The sequence below is a fragment of the Pteropus alecto genome, unplaced genomic scaffold, assembly GCF_000325575.1.
Source record: "Pteropus alecto unplaced genomic scaffold, ASM32557v1 scaffold224, whole genome shotgun sequence".
NCBI classification, from domain to species: Eukaryota; Metazoa; Chordata; class Mammalia; order Chiroptera; family Pteropodidae; genus Pteropus; species Pteropus alecto.
The window spans coordinates 3,157,542-3,177,094 of NW_006436289.1; positions in this window are offsets into that span (position 1 = coordinate 3,157,542).

Consider the following 19,553-nt stretch of genomic DNA (forward strand, 5'->3'; position numbering starts at 1 on the left):
CTCTTTAGTAAGGCCCCCACTCCTCAAAACTAATATTCTCAAAGTCACTCTTCACTCATATGTTAAAAAATGATTTGGTGTTCAATTCTTCACCCTCAACCCATTTGACACATAGCAGCATTTTGATACGGTTGATCACTAAAACACTTTATTCATTTGGTTTCCATTCACAACAGTTTTCTGTTTTTCACCTTCTTCACTGGCCACTTCTTAGTCTCCTTTTCTAGATACTCTTTGTCTCCCTGATCTCTAAATTCTGGCCTTTTTGGAGTAATCCAGGCCCAAGTCTTGAATGCCTTCTATCTTCTCCTTACACTGACTCCCCTGGTGATCCCCAGCCTATCAATCCCATTGCTTTTAATGCCATTTATTCATGAACACTCCCAAATTCAACTTTTTAGCCTGCACCACTCCCCTAAATTCCAGACTTGCATAGTCAACTTCTTATTCAACAACATAACTCCTTGTCTAGTAGAGATTTCAAATTTAATAATGTACAAAACAACAAAAGAAATTATGATCTTTCCTCCACCACACAAAACCTGCTCCTTCCACATTCTTCCCCACATCAGTAAATGTCAATGCCAAGCTTTCAATTCACATGCCTCCCTCCAAGTAAAAATAGAGCTAAACAAACCTTGATATCATTTTTCATTTTTCTCATACCCATAACTAATCCATCAGCAAATTTTGATGTATATATCTACAAGTATCCAGAATCTCACCATTTCTCTCCGGTTCTACTACTACCATTCTGGTCTAAGCTTACATCATTTCTAACCTGAATTACTGTAATAATCATTGTTTCCCGCTTTGTCTTTGTCCTACTACCATCTAATCTCTACAGAGATGCCAGAGTGGTCTTCTTAAAGCATTATTGTATTTCAGACTATGTTATTCCTCTCTTCCAAATCTTTCCATCTCGCTGAGGGTAAAAGCCAAAATCTTTATATTGGTTTAGAAGTCCTTTTACAATCAGATTTCCCAGTCTGCTTTCCAGTTACTGAACCTCAACTTTAAAACGATTTTGCTACTCAGTGCCTTTCCCATCTCTGTACTTCCTCTCTGTAATGGCCTTGCCCCCGGATAATTCAATAACTTATTCCTCTATCTCCTATAGGCCTTCGTTCAAATATAACTTTCTCAGCGACGATGTTACAATTTTCACTTTCAACCACAAAACAAATTTTAAAGAAGGAAAAAAAGAGGGAAAAAACCTCAATTATATTTAATAGATGCATACCATTTCTGTTACTCTTCATTATTCCCAATGTTCTAGATCTTCTGGTATTATTTCTCTTCTGTCTAAAGTCTTTCTTTAGCAACTTTTTAGAGCATCTCTGTTAGCAATGAATTTTCTTGATTTTCCCTTTTTATAAACCAATTTCACTTTCATTCCTGAAGGATATTTTCACTGGACGTAGAATTGTAGGTTGGCAGTTTTTTCTCTAAGTACTTAAAAATGTTATTTCACTTCCTTCAGGCCTTCATGGTTTCTGATGAAAAATCTGTAATTATTGGAATTATCACAAATCGGAATTGTTCTATAAATTGTGTTTTAATTTCTGGCTGCTTTACACTTTTTTGCTTGTTTTTGTCTTTAGTTTTTATCAGTTTGATTATGATGTCTGTGGAAGTGGATTTTCTTGGGACTATTCTGTTGGGGGTTTGCTGACCTTCTTTAATCTATAGGTTTATGTTTTTTGCCCAGTTAGAGAAGTTTTCAACAATTATTTCTTTAAATAATTTTTCAGCACTGTATAATTTTTTTTCTTTTTTTTTCTGGAATTCTGATGGCATAAATATTTAAACTTGTGTTATTGTCCCACAAGTCACTTTGACTCTGTTTATTTTTCTCCCCAATATTATTTCTCCCTGTTGTTCAATAAGAATAATTTCTAATGATCCATTTGCAAATTGACTGACTCTTTCCTCTGCCATTTTCATTCCACTATTGGGTTTACCCAGTGACTTTAAAATTTTTGTTATTATGGTTTTTAGTTTCTAAAATTTCCACTTGACTCTTTATATTTTATATCTCTTTGCCAATACATCTCTCTTTCAAGAGTGTTATTCTTTATTTCTAGGACTATTTTAATAATACTCTTCAAAGCCTTTGTACGATAATTCCAACATCTGTGTTATCTTGGCTTTGATGCCTGTCAATTAATTATCTTTTTCCATAGGAGTTGAGATTTTCCTCATTTGTCATATGCTAAGTAATTTGGGTTGTATCCTGGGCATTTTGAATACTATGTTCTGAGCTTCTGGGTCCCGTTTACATCCTAAAAGGAATGCTAATATTTTTGTTTTATCTGGCATTTAACCCAGCGGAGGCTCTGCACCATCTAGAATATTTGGTTCCAGCTGCAGCGGCAGGGAAGAGAGATCAGTAAATTTCACCGGATTTTCACTATCTCAACCTGAAAATGACTCACAAGTGTTCTCATATTTCATTGGCTAGAACTAGTCTTAGTTCTCTCCCCATTCATGGTAAGGAAGATAGAAAAATGTAGGACAGCAAATGGAATATTTGGTGGGCATTACTGCTCACCATCACTGTTCACTGACATTCAAATTTTAGAATAACTTATATGAGAGTTTATAAACTAGTCCCCCAGAGCAAACACAAACTGCAGATGAGCCTGATTTAAGTACACAGAATATTTTAAAAACTCAAATGTCTTTAAGTTGCACACACTGTTTCTAGTTCCCTACAATCCTCAGTGGTCCCCCTGCTATGACTCTGGGCCCAGCTGCTTCATATACATGGCCAATCCAGTCCCTGAAGGCACTTGTGAGCCTTACGTCATAATGCAAAGCAAACCTGAGAAGGCACAGCACAATGTAAATGTTATCAGTATGGATAATGAGAACGTAGAGGTGTAGCTGACAGAGGTGGAGTGTGGAAAGGTAGAAATAGATGGAACAATAGGTGTGCTCATATAGTTTTTTAATAGACCAGGAAGGCAAGAAATACTACCTGATATAGATAAAGCAAGACATATATACTTATATGTATTATTTTAAATGTTAAATGTAATTAATAGAGCTAAAATATAAGTATAAAAGTTGAAAGAAAAAAAGAAAGGACATCGAATGCAGTAAGAATATAAATCTTTATATTTTATAGTGGGTAATCGATAGGTGATATCTGCAGTCAATAAATTCAGAAACAGGCATAAATAAACCATTTAGTGTCAGGAGGAAACCACTAGGAGCCCTTGAAACAGAAATGGTTTAAAGTGATTTCCTTTGGGGACTGGGATTCTGGGTGGGGAAAGGTAGGAGAGGAGACTATTGACTTTATTATAAGAATGTCTGTACTATTTGATTTTATTTAAAAAAATATTCATTTATTGCTCTGATTAAAATATGTCAAAATTATTTTCAAAAAGAAATGAAAAAGAATTTGGGTATGAGGGAGAACAGGAAAGATTTGAGAGGAGGAGGAGAGAAAAGGTACAAATGACGAGGTGGGAAGCTGAAATCCATGGAAAAATAAAAGGTGAGATGTGCTCCACTGAGGGGCTTAAGGCTTTTAAGGATACAGAACTTAATATTCAATGTTGGTAAGTTATTTGTATGTTTGGAATATGAACCCTTGTCATTACCCCAAACCATCTAAACATCTGCTACACACACAACTGACTATGTGTTTAAGAAGGAGCGAAACTAGAGAAAGAAACTAGTATGAAGTACCAGGCACTGACAAGTAGAGAGAATGGCAGTGAGATGGGAATGGCATAGAGTCAAAGAAAGAATTCAGAGACTGAAGGAGTCATGAAGATTTAAGCTCTCTGACATTCACGGGAAACTTGGGAGAACATTAGTTTCTTGTGGAATGTGAGATAGGAAGCTTGTCAATTTTATTTAAAGTCAGAGGACAGAGTGACCTTAGGTAACATCTGGAGTATTTAAGTTATCTTATTTAATCCTCAAAGCAACTTTATGAGTTATTTATTCATTAATTCGACAAACATTTATTAAATATTTACATATAATACTGTTCGGTAAGTCTTTATCACTATTCTCAAGACATTTATAGTCTAATGAGGGAGATATTACAGTATACAGTGATAAATGCATGTGCTAGTCCCATGGAAAACATGGAGAAGGAGCAACTATGCCCTGGGGATGGGAGAGGGTAGAAATCTATACAAGAAGGTGACTCAAGATAAATTTTTAAAAATAAAAAAGTGCTTAGCAAATAAAAAGAGGTGGAGTCAATCAGGGCATTCTAGAAAGGGGGAAAGGTGTATGGGAAAGCACTGAAGCAAGAAACCCTATGACTCATTAGGTACTCCTAGAGGCTATGTGTCAAGGAAGTCAGGAGATAGACGGGTAGACTAGTGTATGAGACCCCTGTCAACACTCAATTTCCTACCATCCCATAAAAGAAATACTGCACTACTCAGTGGGAAAGCTTTATGAACCAGGTCACCATTGTGGAATCAGCAGTGGGCCACGGCAAGACAAAGTCCAGGACAAACCTTAGCAGGAGTCCTCTTTGGGGCATCTGGTTTACCTCATGTGTGAGGTAGAATGTCAGGGAGCACATTGAAAGGACAAAACAGGAACCAGGACCTACACGTGTCTTTGTTGAAACCCTGGTTTGGACACAGGTACCCCGTTGCTGGCCCTGGCAAGGAGGAGACTTAGACAATTTGAACAAAGCACTCCAAAGTGTTGGAGATCCTCAGGCATGGGATTTAGGGAAAGGGCCCCAATGAGTGGTACTGATGTTAAGTTATTTTGAAAATTGTTGACTGCAGTTGAAGGATTTTAAGCAGGGCCATGATACGATCTGGTTTGAAGAGACATCTCAGTATATCTTTTCTATCCTGGGGCTTTACTGTCCTGGGGCTTCTTCAATGCCACAGGGATGGAGACTGCATGAGCTTCTTCTCACTAAGGCTGATACATCTGTTGCTACTACTATCAGGAGCAGAAACAGAGTCTGAGATCTCAGTGAGGTGCCATACACTAAGGAGATAAATTGACCACTTGTGGCAAGTGGATTACATCGGACCCCTTCTGCCCTGGAAGAAGTGATTTGTTCTTTTCGGAACTGATGCCTACTCCAAATATGGGTTTGTCTTTTATTACCTGAAGCACCTTTGCCAACACTACTTTCTGAGAGCTAGGGAACTACAGATTTGCTGATACAAGACCTCATATAATGTTGTCTCAGACCAAGGGAGCCATTTTATGGCAAAGAAGGTGTGAGAAAAGGCTTGTGACTATGGGACCCGCTGATATTACCATATACCACAACACCTTGAAGCAGCAAGCAGAGAATGATGTCAGCGAGTCATCCACTGCCATTGGGGTTGAAATCACATTTGAGGTGAGGGGATATGACACAGAAGCAACTGATCCAGTGGGTTTCTTTAAAATTAAAAAAAAAAAATCTTAATAACTAAAAAATAACTTAATTTTGAAAAAATTTTTTAATATTCATGTGAACACATTGCTAGATGCTAGAAAGGTCTTTGGGAGTGAGAGGTGCTGATGAAGATGCCGAGCTGGGCACAGGGTGAAGTTAGTGGAAGGCTTACGATTCTGGTTTGGACAGTTATTAAGCATCAAGGATCGCAGCTGGAAAAGCCTTTGGAAGAAACTGTGGGAACATGGCAAGATGCTTGTCTTGCTTGCTGCTCTGGGGTTGCTCCCGCTTTCTTGGTTTAACATCAGAGACTGTCAGAGGTAGATGGGACTGTAGGGACATTCAGTCTATTCTCCATTCTACAGATGAAGAATTTAGGCCTGCAATTCAAAAGGGCAGCCCAAGGCCACCCAAGCAGTTACTGGCAGAGGTGGACTAGAACACCATGGTTTAAGGTTGATGTTGGGAATCTTAAGCAAAGTCCCTTGGTAGATCCCCTTACATCATTCAAGTAGAGTATAAGCAACTGCTCAGTAAAAGCCTGGCCTGCCTTCCTTCCTCATCAATCTATCCTATTGCCTAAAGGGAATCTTCTGACTAGGTTGTGCATTTGCTGTGCATCTATTGCTTGCACTTATCTTATCAAAACAGCTTAACATGATCTTTATTTTTGTTCTTTGCATGCTGTGAAGTTATAAAATTATCTTTTCTCCTACCTTCTGCCTTCTTTTTAAAAATCCTAGAAGTTAACCTACTTATCTTTATCAGATAGATTAATCTATCCATCCACCCTCTCATCCATTTATTTATCATCTATCTATCTGTCTATCTGTCTATCTATCTATTTATCTATCTATCTATCTATCTATCATCTATCTATCTACCTATCTATCATCTATCTATCTATCATCTATCTCTAATCTATGTGTTAAATATTCGTCAGAGAAAGAGTATGGCTTAGGCAGAGGGACTCCTCAATGACCTGGAATAGGTAAATGTTCTCTAAGGAGAATGGCCTGCTCAGAGATGTGTTCCGTTCCTCGGCTGTTGAAACAAAGCAAGGTGTAAGAAATGAGAGTTCTTCTACCATCACTTATCTTTCTAGACAGAGCCACTCCCTTTATGCTGTGGGGAGACTCTTTTCTCCCAGCTGTTTTATTATGTGATGACTAGAACCTAGTTCAATACATTTTCATTCTAATTTTGTCTAGTCTAAACTGATGGAGCAGGAGCCAAGGGACTATAGAGATAAAGGACATAGGGATACAAGAAGCAGGAATCATTTTGGGTGTTTTTTTGACAAGAAGCAAAAAATCATGAGAGAGATAGTAAAAATAGCTAGCAAATCAATGGGCAACTCTGCTTCTTCAGACACATCTGACCTGATATCAAGTTTGGGTATGTTGTATAGGATCCCACTGCATTCTGAACTTCTCCTTTGTAATTATTATAATCCTGATAATTTATCTGTTCAAGATCAGTATAGTTTCAGTCTCACGCAGCGCTCAAAATATATCATGTTGACTGCCTGCCTGCCTGATTGATTGACTGATTGACCGATTGAATGAATGAACGAATGAATGAACTCCATAATTCAAGGGCCAGATTTTAGCCTTCCTTCTTCCCCATCCTCACTCTCAGAGATAGTGAAGAACTCATTTTGGGCGAGAAGTTTCAGGGAGATATAATTCAGCCAGCACTGGCAGCCTGTCATCGTCCCAGTTCCCCTCCTCTCTGGTTCCTCCCAACTTTCCCTCCTGCTTTCTTCTTTCCTCTCTCCTCCCTCCAGAGGCCGCAGACTCAAACTGCTGGGAAGTCTCTTCAAACAGGATTGAAATTGCTTTAAATATTAGAGGATTAAGGGAAGACAAACAGACCTGAGGAAGGTCTGTGTTTGGGGATTAGGATTAGATCTCCTCTGCTGTCCAAGCATTAGCAGAAGCCATGCTGCCTGCCTTTAGCTCTGTCCTCTGGAGCCCAGGCAGCTCAGGGTTAGGCCTCCAGGGCAACCCACATCCTTGGGCTGATCTCCCTGCAATGCTGCATATTGAGAACTTTCACATTAAGCTTCAGCTATACAGCCTCTGCTGCTTCTCACCCTTTGTCCTAATCTTCAGGCAACTACCACCAAATGAGTTAGCCTGAAATAAACCTTATTTTCCACCGTGGTCTATAATCTAAGCTGGAGAAACCAATTGACCATATATGAGCTGGGTACCTGTTCTGAATTAGGTATAGGTAATGGAGGGAAGAAAAGCCCCACGGCCAGGAAATAAACGGTAAAACACAATATAAGACAGGAGTGTGGGGTATATGCATTCATGTCTGTTTACTTAAATAAACATTCAAGTGCATTATGATTTACATCCTGGCTAAAGCCCTCTACTGGTCATATTTGAATGTTTATCAAAGTAGATTTTATTACTAATTAGAGCCTTCGAATCCTAGTGTTTGAACAGACCATAGAGACAGATCTCCGCTATAGCATCTCTGGTGGGTTCTGTTACCTCCTGGGTGTCAGGGAGCAAGATGGTCCATTTCATGGCTGTCCAGTCTGAAATGTTAGAAGACTTTCACATTGGAAGTGTGCCTCTTCAGCAGCAGATACCTTGGTCTTGATTCTGCTTGATTCTGCTCCTACAACTCACTCTCTCTCTCTCTCTCTCTCTCTCTCTCTCTCTCTCTCTCTCTCTCTCTCTCTCTCTCTCTCTCTCTCTCTCTCTCTCTCTCTCTCTCTCTCTCTCTCTCTCTCTCTCTCTCTCTCTCTCTCTCTCTCTCTCTCTCTCTCTCTCTCTCTCTCTCTCTCTCTCTCTCTCTCTCTCTCTCTCTCTCTCTCTCTCTCTCTCTCTCTCTCTCTCTCTCTCTCTCTCTCTCTCTCTCTCTGTATATATATATATATATACACACATATATATATATGTGTATATATATATGTATATATATAATCTCAACTTGGAATTTGAAGTGCATAGGGAAGAATTTTGTAAATAGGACACAAAAAGAATTAATCATAAATTAAAAGATTGATACATTGACTACACTAAAATTATGAATATGCACATCCAAAGATCCCATTAAGATGTAGAATGTAAGCCACATACTAGGGTGTTGATGCACTTACATCTGAAAAAAGACTACAAGTCCCAACATATCAGAAATTCCTCTAAACAATGAGGAAAAAAAACTGGTGAAAAAATAGGCAAAAGACTGGACTAGTCCTACGAATGGCCAATAATGATGCAAAAAGTGCACAACCTCATTAATAACCAGGTAAAAGCAAATTAAAACCACATAGGAATGTTGCCACATACTCACTACATTGGCAAGAAATATATACAAATATATGACAATATCAAGTATGCAAGAAGGTGAGGTGCAGAGTTAAATTCATTGATAGTGGGACAGTAAATTGGAATGAGTTTGAAACAGTGTTTAGTGACTTTCATCTGACTTAAAGATATCCAAACTCTATGACCCAGATATTCCCCTTCTAGTCATATACCCATGGGTGCACATGCATACCAGGACACACAAACGAGGCTGTTCATAGTGGCATTGTCAGTTTAATGGCCTCAGACTGGAAACAGCTCAGATATTCACTAACATTAGGTTAAATTAATAAATTATGGTATATTATACAAGGGGAATAAAACACACTAAGCAAAATGAACAAAACATAATTATAAGCAACAACATGGATAAGTCTTAAACCACAATGTTGAGCAAAACGAAATGAGTACACAATACATCTCCATTGATATAGTTGAAAACAGCCAAAAATATTATTTGGGCCGCATATTTAGGTGATAACCTATAAACAAAGTTTAAATCAACTGATTGCCATAGGAGATAGAACTGTGAGGATTGTGATGATCATTGAGGGCAAGAAGCAGGGTGTGGCTGGGAAGAGACAAGGAGTGGGGAAAGGTGGCTGGCACTATTACATATCTTCATCTGGGTGGTAGTCACATGATTTATTTTTCATGTTTTTCTGCATATACGTTTTTAAAATTCTTCAGAATTTTTTTAAAAAGGTTTAAAAAGATCGTTCTAATCTTGATAGCTATCGTGTCCCACTTAAACTTTCTTTTCCAAGCCAAATATCTTCAACAAATGATTTTTAAAGCTTTTGCTCCTTGAGACCTATGATTTATATCTAGCTAGCTAACTGGTCATCTATCTACTTATCTATCTATCTATTTATCTATCTATCATCTATCTATCTATCTATCTATCTATCTATCTATCTATCTATCTATCTATCATTATCTGTCTATTTAAGCAATGACTGCTACCTTCATTTGGGCCAATGGGAAACCAAAGGTAGCAAGGTGGGGACAACCCAAACAAGAGTAAGTACAAGTCTAAGTTGGATTTTGTAAGGTTCAAATGAAGACAGATGCCATCAAAAAATAAATAAAATAACCATTAAATGATAAACAAGCCAGTGAATGCACAAACCATTAGTATGAGAACAGAAGTGTCTATGCACTCGTAATTTCTCAGTTTTTTATCCTCGATGTTAATTAGTCCACTGACAAACATTAGTTGGTATAAACTGCAAACAGGTGCCAACATAGGCAAAATCAACTGCAGAGATTCAGGCTGCCGAAAGAGCCTGCCGGGGACTGGAGGAAGACTGCTTTCTCATCATCATACCAGATGTGGCCATTGTCCTCCTCAGAGGCTCCACTTTGCAGCCTGGGGGAGTGAGATCTAGCTCCCTACCTCTCCTTGCTGAAGAGTCTGACTGGGACAGATCTCCAGTCTCAACACAACAGGCACCTCCAGAGACTTCCCAGCCAGGCCTGATTTAGGGGTGACCAATCATTCAGATTCCTCAGGGAAGAGATAAAGCTTATGAGGAAGTGAGGTCCTGCTTGGTCACTTGTAAACGCTAGTTAGCAAGCCCTGTCTGGCTGCCTCAAGCCTTTGGATTGGATTGTCTGAATAGTGAGAGGAATGCAAAAATGCAAAGGCGGGGCTCAATAGCTGACAGCCCCTGGGAGTGGAAGCTGAAATGCAATTCTCCCATCACCCACCATCATTCAGGCACTGGAGACAGAAACAACTATGTTTAGTTAATCAAAACTTTGTTCCACGTCTTTCTTTACCATTATTACTATACCAAACTATCCAATTTTCATCCTGCATGTAGACCTCCTGGGGCCAGGGCTTACCAGTGAGAGTGATTTGTCCTGCTCTTTGGGTAGGGTGGGGGGTGGGAGTTAGGGAGTGACTAAGCCCCTTGACATTGGCTGCGGGCCCCTCTAAGGTGCTGCCTTCTGAATCACAATGAATGAATTGTAAATGGATCTAGACAGATCAGGAAATTTAATTTTGCTTTTCAATGAAACATATAGAGCTTGTTGATGCATTTTTCAGTTGAGAAGGTGCATCTCAAGTGGAAAAAATAAAGTATCTCCTGGGATTACAGCACTTTCTTAAATTTTTTTCTAAGACAGTGCAATAAGTACCAGCATGGAGATTCAAATCAAGGCCCCCCTAAACATCGAGCAACCTTGTTCCTCCAGGCTGTGTACTCCACTTTCTTCTCCTCTCTCTGCCCTCTTTCCCCCAACCCTTCTGCCCGCCCGAAAAAAGGTGCTTTTGGAGATGAGCATATATGTCATATACCAACATAGGAGTTCTTGGGAAATACTTGTTTTGTTCTGAAAGTAAAGTGGGGTAGGGTAGATGTCTACCTGTACCATTGGGGCTGGGAGTCTGTGCTGCATGATAGGGTTGCATCCAATAAGCCAGGAGCTCGGGAATCACCATTAGAGGCAGTATTTTCTTATTCAACCAGTGTAGACTACTATGGACCAAGAGCTATATCTGAATTCTTCAGACTTTTTTGGTTTTGCTACCTCCTGATGATTTTCAGGTTTTTTTCTCATAGATGTGGAATTTTTAGAGTGGAAAAGGGCCTAATAAACTCATCTATCCCTTTCATCCCTTTTACTAAGAGTTAGAAGGGAAATGTACTTTGCCTTACATTACTAAACTAATATTTAGCCAATTAGGACTTGAATCCAGATCTCTTAACTCCAGATTTTGTATTCTTTCTATCACACATGATTGAGAGGGCATCTTTGTGCGTCTTTGGAAATGCATAATTAAAAAATTCAAGCAATTGGCAGAGACACCCAGACAGATGAAATGTTTTGCCCAAGGTCACTCAGCAAAGTAGGGCAGAAGATTGGAGCTTTAATCGATGGACTTCTAGTCCAAACCTATTTCCATTCAGCCTGTGGTTTTCTTGGAATGAAAATTTTCTTTTGTTCCCTTTTTCAATGTCTCCTTTTGGATTTTGCCATAACCTTCTTTTCTCACACGGAAGGTTCCAAATCACAAGATGGAAATAACCACCCATCCAGTAGAAGGACACTCTCATCTCCCCATTCACCCACCTAGGGGCTCCTGGCATCATGGCCAGGACAAACGTCTGCTTTGGAGATGGGATCTGGAGATGAGGAATAATAATAAATTGAGAGTTGAACAGGATTGAGCATTGCACACACCTCCCCATCTGCTCTTGTACAGGCTGCTGGATTTGCTTGAGATTAGGTCTCTGTTTCTGATCTGACAACAGATGCCCGAGCCATAAATAACTATGTGTTTTTCCCTTGAACTTTCGCTGCCATCTCCCGATGTCTTGTGTCACATTGCATTCTGGGGAGAGGTGCAGTGGAGCATGCTGCCATCTCCTACTCTTCACGCTGTCCCTCTTCTCTGAGCGCTGCCATCCTAGTGACGTCTTATGGTGGGCACTGCAGGCATGGGTGGGAGTTCCTGTGGAAGCCAGCGATTAGGGACCCCAGAGTCCCGGCCCCCGTCTCCATTCACTCAGCTCAACACTGGCTTCTCTCAGCAAGACTGAAATTGTTGTTTTGTTTGCATGGGTAAGGGTCACCTGTGTGAGGTCATGGTAAAGCCAGATTTCTGACTCGGAGTTTGGCAGGAACAAACGAGGTGAAAGGAGACTTTTCAGGTAGCCAGGCCAGCCCTGGAACTCCCAGGGCAACAGATGCCCTAGGGTGGCATTGAGCCTCCTGTCCCCCAGGAGTGATACTAATGTGTAAGGAAGTATCTTCTCCAGCCCTGCAGGGCAATACTAAATGATTCAATTTTCCATACATCTTCCCTGCTCCCACCTCCTTTGCCTTTCTTTTTCTAACTGTATTTGATTCACTTAGTACAGATCAGAATGAAACATTCTATAATCAACAAAACCTGAAGCCTAGCTCTTTCAGCTTGTCTTAGTGACGGATGAAAAACTGATAGCCGAATAACAAGTTCAGCTGTTGGCAAAGGTCCAAATTAGGATCTATTCCATTTTCTGCTGCTCCAATTCCATGCTGTACATCTTCTTTCCTTCTTTCCCTTTCTCTTTCCTCTCCCTTGACCTCTTTTTCTCTCCCTATCCTCTCAATCTCATGATATATCTCTCATTTTCTCTCCCAATCTCCCAATTGTTCTTGTCTTTTTCCTTCCTAATCAGCTTCTCTGCCATCTCTCTATATTCCTCTCTTTTCTGTCTTGGCTTGTCATTCTCCCTCTCTCTCTCTCTCTCCTCCCCCCGCCCCCCACCAGTTTCCTTTTTACTGTGTTCTCATTTCCTGAGTCTCCTGAGGTTCTTTCAGGAAATGTTCATGAGTTAGCCATGCCCATGCCATGCCATGTCATCACCTGGCTACCTCCCTAATTTAGGTGACAAGAAAGTCCAAGTAAAAGAACACTTGGTCCATTGCTCTCCCAGCTACTGGGCTTCAGGCAGTTCCCCGAGTGGTGGTTTCAATGAAAGATCAGTGGTTCTCCTGGGGCAGACCAGGCTGAGCCCCTTCTTCCCTCACTATTCTAGCCATTGACCCTGCGCATCTTTTCAAGGGCTCGCTCTCTCCATCTTTCTCCTCTCAGTTTTCTCCCTGGCCTCTAGTCTTTCTCTTCCTCTCTGGCTGTTAACCTTACCATGGCTCCTCCTTTGTTCATCTCCATCTCCCCAGTGCTTTTTCTCTCTCTTTCTCTTTGTTGTCTCATGACCCAACTCTCTCCCATTATTTCCTCCCTTTTTTTTCTTTTTCATTATTTTTTCTCATACAGTCCAAATCTTCCCCTATCCACTCCCTTAGTCCAGTTCTCTCTTGCCCTTGAAGAAACTCCAGTCCGTCTTTTTGTAGAGTAAGCAATATTTTTCTACTATTGCGGCCTTGGCTCTTTTCTTGGTCTTTCCACAGTACCGAGTCTCTACTCTGGGTGTGGTGTCTATATTCTCTTGTGCAAAGCAACTGAGACTCTCTATCCATCTCTGTAAGCCTAGGTGTTCCTGAGCAAATTGAGTAGAACATGCCACTTAATAAACAAGGTGTGAAAAACCAGAACAAACAATCTAGAGGACAGCAATGAAAGAAACTGTTGTGAAAGTTTGGGAGATTAATTAGTATTGAGCAGAGGAGACTAAGGGGGGGTAGAGTAAAGTCTGCAAGTAGGTGAATGGACTATAGAGTGAGGCAAACACAGCTGTTTTTCATCTCCACTATGTACAGAAAAATGAAGAATGACAGATGAGCTGAAACCATGGGGCTCTGGCTAGGAGATCCATGAACAGCAAGAAAACATCATCCATGAAGGTTGAGGAGCTGCTGTAAGATAGTTTTGAAGAAGGATCAGCATATCCTGACAGAGTGGTTTTGGTGCTGTCCATCCCTGTGGCAGATGATGGAAAAGGAAACCTCCAGTTCCTTTTGTACTTTTTGCTCAGGCTGTTTGCTTCCTCCTCAGCCACAACATTTCAGACTCTGAATTTGTGACTACAGATGCCTCATTAGCCCCTGTAAATAGCGTTGTAGCCTTGCTACGTGAGCCATTACAGGCATGATTCATCATTCCAGTGCACTGACTTGACACAACCCACTCCTGCCTTGATGCCATTTCCTCCTGTGATGTCTTCCTCCCTCCCTCCTCCAACTCCAGGGTATCAGCCACATCCTCATTCTCATAATTTTCCCTGATACCTGGCCAGATGATTTGGAAGTCCTCGAGCACTTGGGGTTCTCAGGCCTGTGTCCCACTTGCTCAAGTCAGAAAAGTGGCACAATTCCACCTCCTCCTTAGACAGTTCCGACCTCCCTTCTCTGTGTTGCTTCAGCATCATATGAGCAGTGAGCGTGATATAAAGCAAGGCGATGCAGCTGGCCAGCCAAGACCATTCTGTGTTCCCAAGCTTCGAGACAGAGTCGTCAAGGTCTAAAGACTGCCAAAGGGTATCTTATTGAGTGAGACATGCATTTTTAATAAACTATATTTGACTTCCATGATGGGCAAGTTATTAAGTCGTTTGACAGCCAATGGCATGAGGAAATGAAAGAATACCTTAAAAGTAGACATTTCTTGGCAGATAAGGGAGAAATTCAGTGAGCTGGAGGCAATAGAAAAAGAAATGCAAATAAAGATATGATGCTTTTACCTATCTGCATATAGTGGAGAAGCCATTAATATAACAGTGAATAGTGGGATTTTTATCACTACTTGACTTGAATGTCTTGAAAAACTGGCTCAGCCTTGAAGGCATCAGTCTTTGCAGCTCTGGACCAAGCCCCAGTCCTTTGTCTCTGTGTTGAGAAATGAATTTGTTTTTTGATGTGTTTTCTCTTTGCCTCCCACTTTCTGCATCCTTCTGAAATGAGCTTCGAGTTGGTTTTCCATTGCCACCTGATTTGGAATTATTAAGGATAATGATAAGGAGCAAATGGTTTTTTCTCACCCAGAGGCACACTATTGAATTGATAGATGCAGATCTAGACAGGTGACCTCACTGTTCACTGCTCCAGGTGATCAAGTAAATTCTCTAACCAGGGAAGGGGAAAAGGCCCACCTTGAGGCATTTAGGAAGATAGACTAATGAGAACAGTATATAGCCCTTAATAGCAGAGTTTTTAATATCAAGTCAGTGCTGGCATGACCTTGAGAAGCCCAGGATGTGTGTCCTGGAAGAAGTGGATATTTGAGATTGTTCAGAAGCTCCATTCAGGGATGTCTCCTTTGTGTTATTCTGCCAGCACTATCCCGGAGATTGTAGAGAAACCAGTGTTTGCAGACTTTAGAACTATGCTATGGAGAGATTGCTGAGGATGAGAGATGGGGTGGACAGCCAACTCATTTTATTGCCTTGAAGCTCCTTCCTTATCCATGATCCTGTGAGGCTCACAGATTTCCTCTTGCCTTAACAATTGCATTGATGTGCATAGTCAAAAGCTTTCTACTGAGCACTTTGGAGTCTGAGCAACTCTATCACCTTCTTGCTCTAAGTGAACCCAGCACTTCCCTGAAAATTTTGTTTCCCCCTGAAATCCATTCAATGGATTTTTCTTTGCACCTACTCATCTCTCGGGGCTGGGATAGATGCTCTCCTTGGTTCTCAGTGCTGTGTCCAGAGTTGTTTCTCCTCCTCCCTAAAACCACCCAACTTTTTGAAGTCATAAGATCATACCTCCTTGACCCACTCAATGTCATTTCTTAAATGCCTAATAAGAATCTCCCAAATGAAACTTTTCTTTCACCAACTCTACCCCAAAATCTGTTTCTCCCATAAGTCTTCAGATCTCAGTAAATGACATCATCATTCACTCAGTTCTTTTGACTTAAAACCGTGTAGTCGTCCTTGATTTTTATTTTTCTCTTATTCTCTACATCCAATTTTTAAATAAATCTTGTTGGCTCTTTCATCAAAATTTGTTCTGTAACCACTTGTCACCACTTTCCATACTACCTCTCAAGTCCAAGATACCACCATCTCTTGCTCAATTTACTATGCCAGCCTCCTAATCAGTCTCCTTCCTTGCCTCTCTTCCATTAATCTGAACAAAGCAGCCAGCGTGACACTATGAAGCCATACATTATGGCATGTTTCTCCTCTGCTCAATTCTCTCCAAAGGCATCTCGTCCCCAACTAGCACAAAACCCAAAGTCTTTACACATCCTAAAAGACCTAAATGACCTTGTACTGGTGATCTCATTAACAACCATCTTTTCTTTTGCTCGTGCTACTCCATCCACACTCTCTTCCTTTCTGTTCATCACCCATACCAAGAATAGTCCAAACATCCACCTCTGTGGCCTGGAACACCTTTCTACCAGGCATTCACATTCCCTCCTTTCTTATTCAATTCTCTTCTCTGCTCTAATATCACCTCCTCGGAGAGGCACTCCTGACCTTACAACCCCTGCCTAACATTCTGAATATCTTTCTAATATGCTCTGTTTTTCTTCATAAGAATATGTGACTGTCTGACAATATATTAATATCTTTATTTGTTTAATTATTTATTGTCTATCTCTCCCACCAGGCTGTAAAGTCTATAAGGGCAAGGATTTGTTTTGTTTTCACATTATGGTATTCCTAGCTCTCAGACCAGGCATGCGGTTCATGTTTAAGAAATACTTGTTGAATGAACAAAAGAATGATGGGACGCACTAGCTGTAGGCCACAAGGGAGGTAGGAGAAAATTTGTGTACAGCTCCAAATATTAATGTCAGAGAGAGAAAGGGAGAGAAAAGCATCCATTCTGGGGGCTCCCACAGAGGGATCAATTCAAACAACAACTCCTTTCCAAGCATAGAAAAGAGATAAGGTAATATGGGACTCTGCAAAAAATAAGAGTGAGAACTGAGATAGCAACAAGAAGGAGACACCTCTGCCATTCAAGGGCCACACTTACTCCGCAAAAATGAGTGGGAATGGCTCTTCTCCCTCCAGTAATTTCACTGTCCCAGTCATTTGCTTTACAGATAATGGCAGGAGAGGCTTAACCCTTCAAAAGAAGAGAAAACACTGTAGTTTTATCCCTACTATAATTTCTCTGACAGAAGGACAGTGAACGCATGCATGTGGTATAGGGAGGGGGTCCATAGTGGGCATAGAGACCCCTCTCCATTTTATGAACTGCTATTAATTACTAATTCTCCAAGAACATCTTTAAATACCATTTCCTTTTCCTAATTGTCTCTGGCAGAATTACTTATCTTTTGTGCACACCTTTGAAATAGTACTTTCCCACTGAGCAATCGGTTGCTGTTTACATATCCACTTCCTCTGCTTGCTTGTGTAGGTGATGGCCACATCTTATTCATCTTCGCATACTGCACTGATGATATTCAGTCAACACTGGCTGCATTAGGGCCAGCTCTATTTAACCAGCCCATGCAGTTAAAATAAGGGGCTCTTCTCTCTCTCTCTTCCCCTTCCTTTTACTCTGGTGTCTCTGCAGAATTGCTTCTTTGTTAGTCACCTAAAGCTTGCATTTGTTGCTGCCTGTCTATGTAAAGCCCATTTACACCTGTTACCCTGTGTTTGAACACAACAAAGCTTTTACTGAAAAGAATAACCCCTGTCTTTTTGACATCCACCTTCACCACCTCCACCTTCAGAATGTCAGCCTGTAACTTGCCTCTCAGTTTGTTGAACACTGTCTGTCCAAGCTACTCAGCAAGGATCCAGGACTTTCTGTTATCCTTCCAGATGGCCTGCTGAGGGGGCTAAAGAAAAAAAAAAGGGTTGAGATAATAGTTTATTCCAATGTTCCCTTACCCATGGAAGTAAGTGCTCAATACTAAGCTCTCCAAATAAACTTGTTTAATAAGGAAAACATCAAAGGAGGTCTTTGGAACACAAGTTCCTGTTTGCTCTTATTCCCTACTCTTAGTCTTAAGGCAAGATACTATATCTGGGTGTCCTTTCTTGGCATGGCCATGATTGCAACAGATATGACTGTCAAGGGAGCAGTGGAGAGTGCTGGTGGCTACTGGGCATCATGCGAACAAGTATGGAATGTGTTGGAGCAGCTCCATGCTGTGATAAGATTCAGTCTTTTAATGTTTTCCATATCTTCCTATAACAGCTTGAGTTCACCCTCACTAAGATTGTTAGCTCAAAAATTGAAGCTTACTTCTCATTGACTTATTCACACACACATTAGAAACAGAGGCCAACTTGTTTAGTGAAAATTATTTAAATAACACAAGAAGTTAAGTAATTTTTGAACTGAAGACTAGTTACTGAAATGCTAATGCTAATTAAAATTTGGCCACTGTCTTCCTTTTCTCGTGTCCCAATAACTACAAACAGAACTTTTAAAACTGTACTTCCAACCTCAACTCCTGCTCTACGTGCCACCATTCTTCCATCTACAAAGGACTGCGCAAAAAACAAACAAAACAAAACAAAAAAATGCTTTTTTTAAAAAAAAAAAATCATGTCTTTACATGTGCAGTTAACCCAACCCAGATGTACCTCCCTCTTCCTCTACCCTTATGCAACTTCCCCAACTGGATTGCTCTGTGAATTCAGAGACCATGTTACCCTTTTCTCCACTTCCAGGAACTTGTGTTACGTATTTGGAGTTAACCATTATGGTTCATAGTGTATTCCTCTTTGCCTCCTAGGTATATCCAGTAAGAACAAGAGGGTATCTTCTCCATTGACATCATGTTCTATATATATTGCTTCTTTCTCCCACCATATTCTCAAGATAAACACCAAGGAGTGTGGGTATAGCTTTATTCTCTTCAGATCTCCACAACTCATCTTGTCTATTGCTCTAGTGCAACGGTCCTCAAACTTTTTAGCACCAGGGACTGGTGCTCTTATGAGAATCTAATGCCTGATGATCTAAGATGGAGCTGATGTGGTGATGCTAGCTCTGGGGAAAGGTTGCAAACACAGATGAAGTTTCACTCGCCTGCCTGCCCCTTACCTCCTGCTGTGCAGCCTGGATCCTAACAGGCCATGAACCAGTACCAGTTCACAACCCGGAGTTTAGATACCCTAATGTAATGACTTCCCCATTATATTCATTACAATTAGTAACATGAATACTGAGCTTACTATGCATAGGCATTGTACCACGGGCTTTACATGTTTCATCTCACTTATCCTTGCAACAACCCTAAAAAGAGGGCCTATCTCTATCTCTCATGACACCATAAGATTTCCAGGGCAAAGGCAAGAATACAAGTTCACATCTCCCCTGAGACATAGAAACATTCAACAAATTATGACAAGGAGATTTTAAAAGGAATCATCAAACTAATCAGTGCTTGGCCATAGTAGGAAAAGGCAGCAGAGTTTAAAGATAATTAAGCTTTAGGTCCAGGCTTCCAAGTCCTA